Here is a 12,434-nt window from a genome sequence, read left to right on the forward strand (position 1 = left end):
TGTATATATACCTATTAATAACAATGAAACGCGGCCAAGTGATAATGTCAATTTATCACTGTTAATTTTTTTACGTTTTCTCTAACGGGAGATATCTTTACGATGGAACGCATCATTATCAAAAATAACAGTCATCTTGTAAATATATTTTAATTGACAATATTTTTTGGATCATTACCGGCTGTTTAGTACTGGATGAGGTTTGGTATGTATTGGTCTAAAGTCTAAACTGTGGTCAGTTAAATTATTTGAAAGAAAAAACATTATGATATTATATAGGTACCTATTTAATATTCAGAATATTTTATCGCTGAATAACCCAATATATATATATTATATTCCATACCGAGAGGCAAGAATCATACAAAAAGCAAAGTTTAATTTTTTTGTATTTAGCATTCATAATATATTTTAGTACCTAGGTTTATTCGATAATGTAGGAATTGTGACATCAATATATTTGGTATAAATAAACAATAAACAATAAACTATAGAAATTATAAATAATAAATTATTATACTGACTTTATTCACTACTGCAGGGTACTGTGTATTATACATTTATACGAAGGTGTTGGTGCGTATATAAATCAATAAAATTGCCATAATTATACCTTACAGGATTTCACTTATCATGATTTGTCAAAAATAGAAATAAATCTAAAAATCTCTTTTTTAAATTATATTTTTTATCGCGCTTCGATGAATACTTTTTGTATTTGTATTTTATTTTTGCTTGTCGTGGTGCAAATAAATAATTATAATTTAATAGATTTACAACTGGTTTATATTTCCACGTTCGGAATATTATAATACATATTATATGTATAGGTATTGGGTCTGGGTGTACCATGTTTATACACATTTTATATATTAAGTATACTGTATACGCATGGTCAGACAGTATTGTTGTGTAAATATGACTTTATTCGATCGCTCTGGATAATTGATCTTACGTATATATAATTAATTCGAGCAATTACGAGAATTTATTGTTAATTTAAACGCCGAGACCTATAGCGCCTTAAAATTCAGTACAGGCGTTTGAGTTGTATCTAATTACACGTCATAGAGTTTTATAAATCAATCTTAATCTTAATTGAATAAAAATAAATCGTCGAAAGTCATCTTATATGATAATCAGATAATATATATCAATCAAATGTCGTAAGTGTAAGTCATAGTTATGACCATAATAGGTAAATATATAATATATAAATCGGCTCAGGTACCAGATATGAAGTCCCGTATTATTAATTCAAATAAATAATAATTTCGTTAGTTTTGGGTGCAATGTATGATGTAGGTACCTACCAAGTATTAACCAGCTCGTACGTGTATCAACGTAAAGCTATCTGTGGAGGTGCGGTGGCGGCGGGAGAACAGCTTCCGTTATCGGCGGAAAACGGGGTCGGCCGGTAAATCTCTCACGCGGCGGCGCACACCAAAGGAGAAATGCGCTTATACGACTCGATAATAATAATAATAATAATAATAATAATAATAATAATATAATATTATGTGAATAATATACACACGTATACTTGACCGAATGATGACCCTCATCCATCTCACTTAGCCGCGTATTATTATTATTATCATTATTATTGTAATCGCCACTTATGCCGCAGTGGTCCGCGCAGTACCTTATACCTACATATATAGACCCGTCTACGTATATATTATAAATATAATATGTGTGTGTATTATTGGCCACCGCGTACCGGCAGCCGCGTATCGCAAACACTCGTGGCGAATAGGTATAGGCACTGAATTATCTCCTGTTCATATATTATAATAATACAATATGTGTGTATGCGAATGTGATTATAATACGATCGGTCGCCGTACAAGTTCATATTATATTGTATTATATATTAATATATTACTATATATGCATTTCTGCGGCCTGGTGCTAAAACCGGTCGGTCACTCGGGATGCGCGATCATCTCTCCTGCTGCGAACACATATATACACTCTCATATCTTTGCCTATATACGTATATCTTGTGTTACTCGCACTTTGCCGAGTCCACTCGACCGTCCGAGAATGTATTATATAGATATAAATGTATAATATTATATATTATGTCGGGTCCACACAGAGTCTGGTTTTTGTTGTGTTTCTGTTTTAAAAAAAACAATTTAGATAGTCCCGTCCATGTTGGAAAAAGTCGAGTTTATGTTTTGTTTTGTTTTCTTGTCCAGCGTGGTAGTGTATACCCGGCATTATATCGTAAGTACTTATATGTTATAATATGTGTACCAGGTACCTACTAAAAATCCGTTTGAGCGCTGCTGCTGTTCGTTTAATATATTTTACTATACTGTTGTAATAGCGATATTTAACTTTAAGTTTGATGATAGATCAATGTATTCTAATTTAACAACACAAGATGGGATCTGCTGGACGCAAATATCTTATGTTGCACGTGGATCAAAAAGAGGGAATACAAAAAATGTGCCGACATCCTCTACCCACTACCCTCTATCTATTACCATTTACCAAGATGGTATACAAAAATTCAACGAATTATAAAATAGCTTAATCGACTCCGCTGCGCAGCGACGAACTTTGTAACATATTAGAAGGCATGAACCAAGTGAAACAGGAAGAGGAAGACTGAGAACAAGTTATGTAAGACAGATAATGAATGATGCAGATTGCATGTGCTTACATATCTTGACAATTTTCAAGAATCCTGCAAACAATACTGGAGTACATTATGGAGAATTTATTTTGTTGTTCGACAAAACCTGTGGTATATAACAAAAATAAACAGTTCTATACTCTGTACGACTGTACTCGTGTGTATACATTATTATAACACAGTATACATTACATAGTTATTATACGGACGGATGAGATATTCTGCATCGTACTAAATAATAATAATAATAATAATATATATTATGCAATCCATAGGTACGAATGCTGCAGGACTTATTATTAAAAGTTAATCTGATTCCCACAAATTCGTTTGTTTTCAAATTACCGTTCAAGGTTATAATAACGTAGGACAATCTCAAGCATGACGTTATAGGTACGCGTATTAAATAATTTATGTATGCCTACTGCAGGTAAATTATATTATATCGGTGAGAAAATGAATTCGCTCTATGATGTCAAGACGTGCATTTTTCGTACGTTATCGACATGGCTTAAGTCACAGGTTATGCAGATTGTGCAGCAATTATACATGAATAATTATTTATATAGGTAAAAATAAACGCTCACAGTCCACACGGCAGTAATGTCTTGTCCCATCGGGGGATCCCCTAAACGTTAAGTTTATTGAAAAGAATTTCTAAATATGCGGTTAGCCACAACGTAGTACGTATGCGGTACCGCATCCATATCAACATTGATCTTGTATAGTGGGTATTAGACGGGTTTCTAGAACCAACTATATCATAATAAATACATTTAGTGTACTAAAGTAATAAAATAACGTAATAATGTAAAGGTATGAGCGCGTGTGTTGCCACGTTGGTATATAATATAATATAATAATCCAGGACGCCCGGACAAGTAAGTGTAACGATCGAAAGATATTTCATTGTACAAAAATAAAGATGTGCGCACGGCAGAGAACACACCTTCCAATTCCGAACCGGTGTCGTCAATATATTATAAAAACAAGATTATAATGCATAATATAATATAATCAATCAATTAATAATTTCTCGTTCACGCGTTTACTGCCATATATTATTATTACTTATTAATGGCTATTATAACAATATCATGATCGTACCTACGATGTTATTACTATTATTATTATTTATAAATTATAACGTTATTATGTAGGCAAGTGGAACTGTTACGTGGCGGTATTCTCTTTATTGTGTGTATTTTTTTTTAAATGTACCTACGTTTTAATTTTCGGGTTTGTATTTTTTTCTTGTAAATCGTACGAGGGGCAACCGCCGTGTAGATTTGATGACCGGGAAGGGTTCTCCCTCGTTGGTGTACAGTTTAACGACGTCCAAATACGGAAGGTTGGAATATTATATTATAATATACGTACCACGACGGAATCGTATGTAAAGGACTGCCGCCGAGTGTTGTTCTCTTGAGGTTTTATATGGACGACGACCGACGACGGTCGTATTATTATTAATACGACCCTCGAACCCATAACATTTCTTCTACATAATACAGCGTTGGAAATGTTAAGAGCAGACCGAACGGATTTTATTATATTTTTTAGTTTCGTTTATACCCCCCAGGCCCCACCCATCCCATCAATAACCCGAACAATGGTTCATGTCGTAATAATACTTATATATGTTATGTTCAGCAGATTAAAAGCAATAAATCGGTGGTGAAATTATTATAATAATAAATAATAATATATATATAATATATTGGTCACGGTCACGAAGTGCAGTTCGAGCTATTACGGTGCGATTTAATTTAAATCGTGTCAGGGGTTAAAAAATACGTTACAATGTTACATTGTAAAGCGCTCCGCATAGTATAGATAAGTAATATTTTCATTGTAAATATGCATAGGTAAACCCTTTCACTCACATTGATATTGTCGTAAGAGTCTTAATTAATACAACTTTTTACGATGATTATTATATAATATAAAGTATAATGTTATGTTCCAGCGTTACAACAACAGGAATAATTAATTTATAAGCCTATAGCCTATAGCCTATATAGTTTTATACCCAACATAATATTTTATAAACACTTATTTTTTCGATATACGTTTAAGTATTATATTGTAATCTATATTATACTGTATTAATGTACAGGTTAGGTTAGGTACCTGTAAAAAAAAAGGGTAGGTATAAACATTTAACATAATAAATTACGTTACGTCGTTACTAGTTTATTGCCTAAATAAATCCTTATAAATTCGTGTTACGACGTCGAATAGAGATCGTGTATGAAATATTTGTAAGCTTGAGTGCGGATGGGATATACCTACGTGCTGGCTACGTATTTTTTTTTTAATCAAGGGCCTACACAATAATAATTACCATTTAATTTACCTTGAGGTTAGAGTTCCCATATTCAAAATTAAATTATAGCTACGACTGTGTAATTCATAATATGTATGTTTTTGTGAACAGCGTACGCGTAGGTACCGCACGTATTATCGTGTTTTCTTATTTAATTACAGCGTGTAATTTTATACGTAAACACGCACCATACGTAAAAATAGCCAAACAATATTCGATTGGAGAATAATGTAAAATTCGCGATTTACAACTATCCATTATTTCTACTGAAAATAATCAATGATATTATGTAGTTTATAACGATTAAATTGAATTAGTTTTGTGCTATAATCATAATTTTTATAAACATAATTCATAGAAAATAAGTAAACTATAACTTTTGTAGCATCGACGTTTACCATGTGAACTAATTAATGAACACAGTTTATATTAAACGATATAGCATTCCTTTTCTTAGCATTCATACTAATAATCATATACTATAGCCTATAGGTACCATAATGTCGTATAATATGCGCTCTATTGACCTCCTTTATCAGTCCCTGCTCTTGCGGCATGAGCGACCTTCGGTAAGCGCAGTCATCCGGTATTGTAGACATGTACTCACACACAAACACATACCCTTGCACATACACAGAGATACACATAGCATTAAAATGATTAAATACAAAGGATATACTTCCCGTTTAGGTAGTTTATTGTGCGTTCCGGGGAAATATGAGACGATGGGAAAATAATGGTCGTTGCTATGTATTTAAGTGTTTTTCTCATCGTTTTTACATGAAAGGGATTTTGGGTACATGGAAGATGGAGGATGTCACGCCACCCTCTTCGGCTGGAACGGATTTTCACACGACCATTACGACGTGTACTACAACTGCAGCGTATATGTAGGCACACCGCGAAGATAATATTTGTGCGAGTTTCGGATTTCCACACCCTGCTGATGGATGTGGACACGCCCGCGCGTGTGTCAATTTGTAACGGTAAAAATACTTAGACACCTGTATATACGTCAATGTACCTATATAATATTATATACGATATAATAGAATATTATATTGGTATTTGATAGTCGTATCTATCTGTGTGAAAACAATATTATGAATAAGAAAAACGCCTCTGGTCAGTGGTCGGTATATCATATATTATAATAGGCTATTAATTGGCCGCACGTTCGCTGTGCCGAATTTATATATGTAGTTTTGTTATTATTTTCGGATTTTTTTTTACCAGTCCGCGATGTGGGCCGCCCGATTTATTACGACAATTCGGATTTGTTGTTTTCGGTCGGCGGCAGCTGCAGCCTAAATTAATAATTATATTTATTATGCGTGCGCGCGCGGTCCGCAGGGTTGCTGCCATGTGTGCGGTCTCGACGGGCGAGAGCGCGGAAAAACTGGTTTGTGTGTGGAAACAGAATCTGTGGTGGACCTATTGGAAACGGAATCGGTGAGTGAGTGCGTGTGTGTGTGTGAGTAGAGGAACGAGACCCGATTGGTATACGCGATATATATATATATATATATATACATATTACATATATAATACTCGTGGAATATATCGTATATAATATAATGTATAAACGACGCTTCGAACGAAAACACATAAATCCTTTCGGACGACGACGGCGACGCGTTTTTTATTTTAGTTTTGTATATAATATAATATAATACGCATCCTCGAGACGCGGGACGACCGAGGACGTTCGAGACCCTCGCACAGACAGATTCTCTTTTTCACACACACGCAGATTTGCCGGTTATGTGTGAGTATAATAACACGGATGAGGGTATCAATCGTTCTCATTGCACTGAGGTTGTGTATTGTTGAATCATATATTCATAAAATATGAGCAGCTGGCAGCTGCAGGTCACGGGGCGAGTATATATTTATAATGTCTTATTGATTTTCGATTTTTCGCACGCTCAAGAAAAATACCTATATGTTTTATACAATATACTCGATAATGCTCTATTTTAATATTTTTTACAAATGTCGTGTATGCAGGAAAAATAATGATACTAGTAACGACTAGCAACACATCATCATATTTATGTACCTACTACAATCGGCATTTCAGTACTCGGTCAAAATAAAATAACGATTAAATAGTATATGAATGGTGAATACAGTGAATATGTTGCATACTCTGTAGCATTCATTGGTAAACATAATATAGTCATAATAGTAGATCGAAAATGTTTTACAGTTTACTGTAGTGATTTGGCGAAGGACTCGTCTGACCGTATATAACATGTATATATTTTTAACACATTTCTGTGTGCGACGACTACTGTGGCAAACGTGTGTAGCAAGCCTGTGTACTATATACACGTGTATATTATACATAATACGTTTCGATAGCACACGTTGGCGATGGCTCAGTCGATTATGATATTTGTGATCTGAGTTGAACGGTAAATCGTCTTCTATACGTGTGCGGTACGGAGGAGTCATCACGGACGCCAAAGTTTTACGACATTATATATAAATATATAAAACATATTATTATTATGCCAAGACGACCGGTTAATGAAAAACGGGAAATTTATGTACGACAGAATTATGTATGTATAATAATTATTAATAACATCGTTATTCGTTGTCACCTATATCATTAATTTCTATCATATCTATTTATGTTTATATATTAATTTCCTATCATTAATCCACGATACTGCTGGTAAATATATTCGTATATTTCCTCGTCGTAATTTTACGGTTTTAATGATCGCTTTCGACTGATTTCAATATATAGGTAAACATAAACCACGGGTTTGCGTGCCTGCTCTGAAGATTACGACGTACCATGGTCAGCTGCAGGTTTATTATTGTGTTTATTATACACGCAACGGTTGTGGCTTTTGTTTTCTTTCATCCGATCAGTTTTCTACTTTCAGTAGATACGGTAAATATTTGGAAAGTTTTTCCTTTTAATATTGTGTATAATAATAGGTGCTCACTAAAATAAACGCATGCGTATAATGGCAAATCTGAACGACTGAACGAGTATTTTGGTAACCTTGACACTGGTAACCGCACGCCATATAGTGGTAGTGGAGACTTTAACATCAAAAAAAAAAAACGATTTAAATGACGTCACATCAAATTAGCCGTGAAATTAGCGTAGAGGTTATACCCACTCAAGAGACCGGTTATATTATATATGTGTAATTGTGTACAAACGCGCCGTCTATTAGTCTGGAAAGTCGTTAAAACCGACTACACTTTACTCTATACCTACATCTTTAACTAGGGATGTGTTACAGAAGCGTCGTATGTGTATAATATATTATGTGCACACGCACTAATCGATGTAGACGTGTGGCTGTGTGAGTGTCGAAACTCTTGCGGTCTAATTTTGGCCCTAAACTTGTCCCCTTCAAATTTTGAAATAATTTGGTGAGCACTGAGCACTATACTATATATACCGTATAACCACATGTTTAACGAACCTGTTATTATAGTATGTATTATAGAAGTATACATAGCATATATGCGGCATGTGCGAGACTAACACATTTTCTAACATTAACGTGACAGCAATGTACCAACTCATCGTGTCATATGTGTTTTATGGTCAAAAATCCCCAAAACATTATTTTTAAATATTGTTTTCTCCAAATATAAGTCGATGACAACTATACTTGACAACGTAATCATCATTGTTCTACACTTAAAAATTAAGCGCGTAATTATAGTAGAGGGAATACAATAAAAAGTATATTATACCTATTACCTACTTATACTTTTTCTTGTTTACGATGATATTCTAATGGTGTATATAATACTCACCGTGTATTGTACAACTACGTAGTATACGTTAAAGACCCGGTACTCAATAGTACTTAATATACATTACTACTAATACTACACCATGAAATATGATATGCTTAGATAATTATAGATGTATAATATAATACAGCGTAGTTATACTTATTACTATGCTGTGTTTAAGATGGTAATTTTAAAATAGAACATTTTTACAAGTATATTAATAAGGTTATTCATTGGTAACATAATATACGGGGTATAAAATAGTGGGCCTCTATTCATTTGAACAAGTGGATACGTTTTAAATACCCAGGAGTCAAAATAAATATAGGCACAAAAAAACACCCGCTATGGAAATTCAGTTAAGAATAAGTACTGAAAACAAATCATATTTGACCATGAACACGATATACAGCTGAGTCAGTTCATCTAGGCTACTTTCCAAAGCTAAAAAAGAAAAACTGTATAGGTACTTGCTATTTGCCACTGATAGTAATGTATGCAATATGCATGTAAGACATGGGTCACAACACAGGAAGAAGAATTGAAATTACTTACCTTCGAAAGAGAAGTTTTGCAGAAAATGCACGGACCTGTTCAAAATCAAATTAGGAGAGACGAATGGTGACGACGACGATGATCTAGAAAGGTTGTACAGCAATCCAAATATTAGACTGTTCGTAAAAGAAAATGGTTAGAGTGTGCTGAGCCACTGGTGGCTACGTTTGGCAGGCTGAGGAAAATCTTATATGAAACTTCCTGATCAGAAACCGAACAAGAGAAAGACCTTGCTAGCGGTGCAGGTTAGACAGAGTGAAGAATAGGATATCTCAAATATCGACGAGTCAATACAAATTAATCATGCAATGGACCGGGATATAGATGGTTAATTTTTATGGAAGTGCGCAAAAGGCTTCAATGGTCTGTATGGCAATAAAATAATAATAATATGAAGCATGTATTTTATATAATACGCATGTATATAGAGGAACACATCACACATGTACTGTTTTGTATTTTGTATACCATTAAGACACATGACGTGTCTTATTAAATAATAATACTTATTTTAGTTATTGGAACTTCTATTTTTTCCCTGTCGTCAGTGGCGGCTGATGGAACAACTAGAATTTAATGTACATAGCATATTATGCTTAAACGTATTATATAACCGAATATAATTTATATTTTAATAATATATAATTTCTGTCTCGGTGCTCGGAAGTTCGAATCATATTTCGTTGGCAATCTTCTATTTATTTTCTATTTTACACGTGGCTCCGAATCTCCGATGATGATGGAGGTTAGGTAATGACTGTGACAGTGTGACTTCCAGTGATGAATGGACAAACATGCATGGTATATTATATAGATGACTTATTGTAGAAAAGTTATGATGGCTAAATAAATATATGGCAGTAAAAGTGTATATTAGGTTTACGCAGCGTACAATAAAATCATACACGGACCGCAAGCGTGTTCGGCCCGTTATAGAAAAAAAATATAGAAAAAAAACTGTTATCTATTTGTACGAAAAATAAATATATCAAATCTATGTGTATAATACATGCTTTTACCTATAGTTATTGTCACTAATGAAAACGTCATTTCTGCGTGCCCAGTGGTAATATAATGGGACGGGAAACAAATAAATAAAGAAAGAAAACGATTATTGACGTCGTAGAATTCTTTTCGCCTACCTACCCATTTAAATCATTATTATACACAATATATATATATATATATATATACTTGGACCGCTGCGAGCGTAATATGCGCGCACAATACATAGTTGCAGTATATATTATATGTATAGGTCGTACCCATATTATTATAACAGTACGTGGTTACCTCGCGTGTGGTACTGTGGTATATTATATTATAGTATATTTATTATATATTACAGACTATACAGTCTATGGGTCTATAAAACAACGACGACGGTCCGCTTTCTCGGCAAAATATATGCGCAAACAAAAAACACATGGTGTAGTGCTACAGTGTATCGTGTATTCGCGTATGCGTGTGTTTGTATACATGGTATATACTATAATATACTGTATATAGTGCACCTATATAATATGCGCGTTGTTATTATTATTAAATATACCTCAAACGAAACAACGTGGATTTTAACTCGTTGAACGATATAACCGAAAAAAATAATTTAATAATTCTAACGGTTCCAGAGCGATATTATATATATACGTCCATCAACTTGCGCGCGCGCCTTATACGTACAATGGCGCGAAATCGAATTAATCATAATTTAATATCTCCTCTCACCTTATCGGCCTCGGGGAAAATGCGTTCCAATCGATCCACATAATGTCCATCTCAACATGTGTGTGCACCTAACCACCGATCTTTTTACCGTATTCATATAAATATAATAATATAATATATTAGTATAGGTACTGCAGTAACCACTGCCTACTGCTATTACATTTAGGTATATAGGTATGTAATGTATTTTATATTATTTAATATTTACATCAATATATTATATATAATACTCTTGTGGCTTAGCGCGACGCATTGGCTGAAATCAATCACGCAACGTGATTGAGAGTAAGTAACGGCCGCTGCTACTAGTTCCCGGATGGGTGACCACCCGGGTCCATAGTGGAAAAAACCTTGCCACACATTCACGTGTTGCCAACCAACCGTACCAACCATACAATTCCAACCCTTCCAACCGTAACTCTTACAGTATAGCTAATGGCCATAGTTGTCGGGCTCCGTAGGTATACCGTGTCCATACTCTTATATTTTAAACCACTATTTATTGACATCAAATATTGAAATTTTTGTTCATTATTTTACACTCAAGTCTAGATTCTATATCACTTTTTTCTAGCTGATATCGCGAAGACACATTATAATTTAGTTGGGAAATAAAGTGTACCTATAATTTGTTTCAATTAGCAAAATTGTGCGTATAGTAATATTGTTTTATGATTAGATTGCAGCTAACAATTTTAATAATAGATTCGTGCTATCTTCGATGACTCTACCGACGCCTGACTGTGTGCAATAGTTCTTATATATATATATATATACAAACAAAGCAAAATTTAAATAGAAATATTATAATTTATAATATAAACTACAGGTACCTATTAATTTATACTTATGAAAAATCGATACAGAAATTACTAATTTATCATTTTTAACTTAAAAAACTCAATAATTGCAATTTCTTATAAATAATTAATTTGCTTAATTATTCAACAACTGATTTTTGTTGATTTTTCATCGATTTTTTTTATCGGATGGTGCGTTGAAGTCTCTATACGATTTGTATCTACATAAAAAGTCCGAATAAGAGGATATAATATAATATTAATATATGTCACTCCATTGGTAACGTATATCCCACGACATTCCACGCCATATAGACTATAGTACTATACCTACTTAACTACTATATTATCAACTATAATATAGTAGGTATGTGGTATGTCTTATACGAATACGAGGAATTCTCGCGGCAACGGACAATAACACACTTTTGGTAAAAAATGCATCACGGCGACGACCGCGGCGGTAGGCAATCGGAGGATAGGCGGCATAATAGTGTTTTAAGGCGAACGTGAATTCTCCATAAACGAAAATATTCAAATTTTCCACGTGTACCCATCAATTATTGTACGCATTTAGTCATTACGCTGCCGG

The 12,434-nt window shown here is 33.8% G+C and overlaps 1 protein-coding gene across 1 annotated transcript in view; it reads left to right on the forward strand.

Annotated features, from left to right (window-relative positions):
- The window catches only part of LOC132941778 (leucine zipper putative tumor suppressor 2 homolog), a 46,316-nt gene that overhangs the window by 15,570 nt on the left and 18,312 nt on the right, over positions 1–12,434 (forward strand). The window lies entirely within an intron of this gene.

The sequence above is a fragment of the Metopolophium dirhodum genome, chromosome 3, assembly GCF_019925205.1.
Source record: "Metopolophium dirhodum isolate CAU chromosome 3, ASM1992520v1, whole genome shotgun sequence".
Classification (NCBI taxonomy): Eukaryota; Metazoa; Arthropoda; class Insecta; order Hemiptera; family Aphididae; genus Metopolophium; species Metopolophium dirhodum.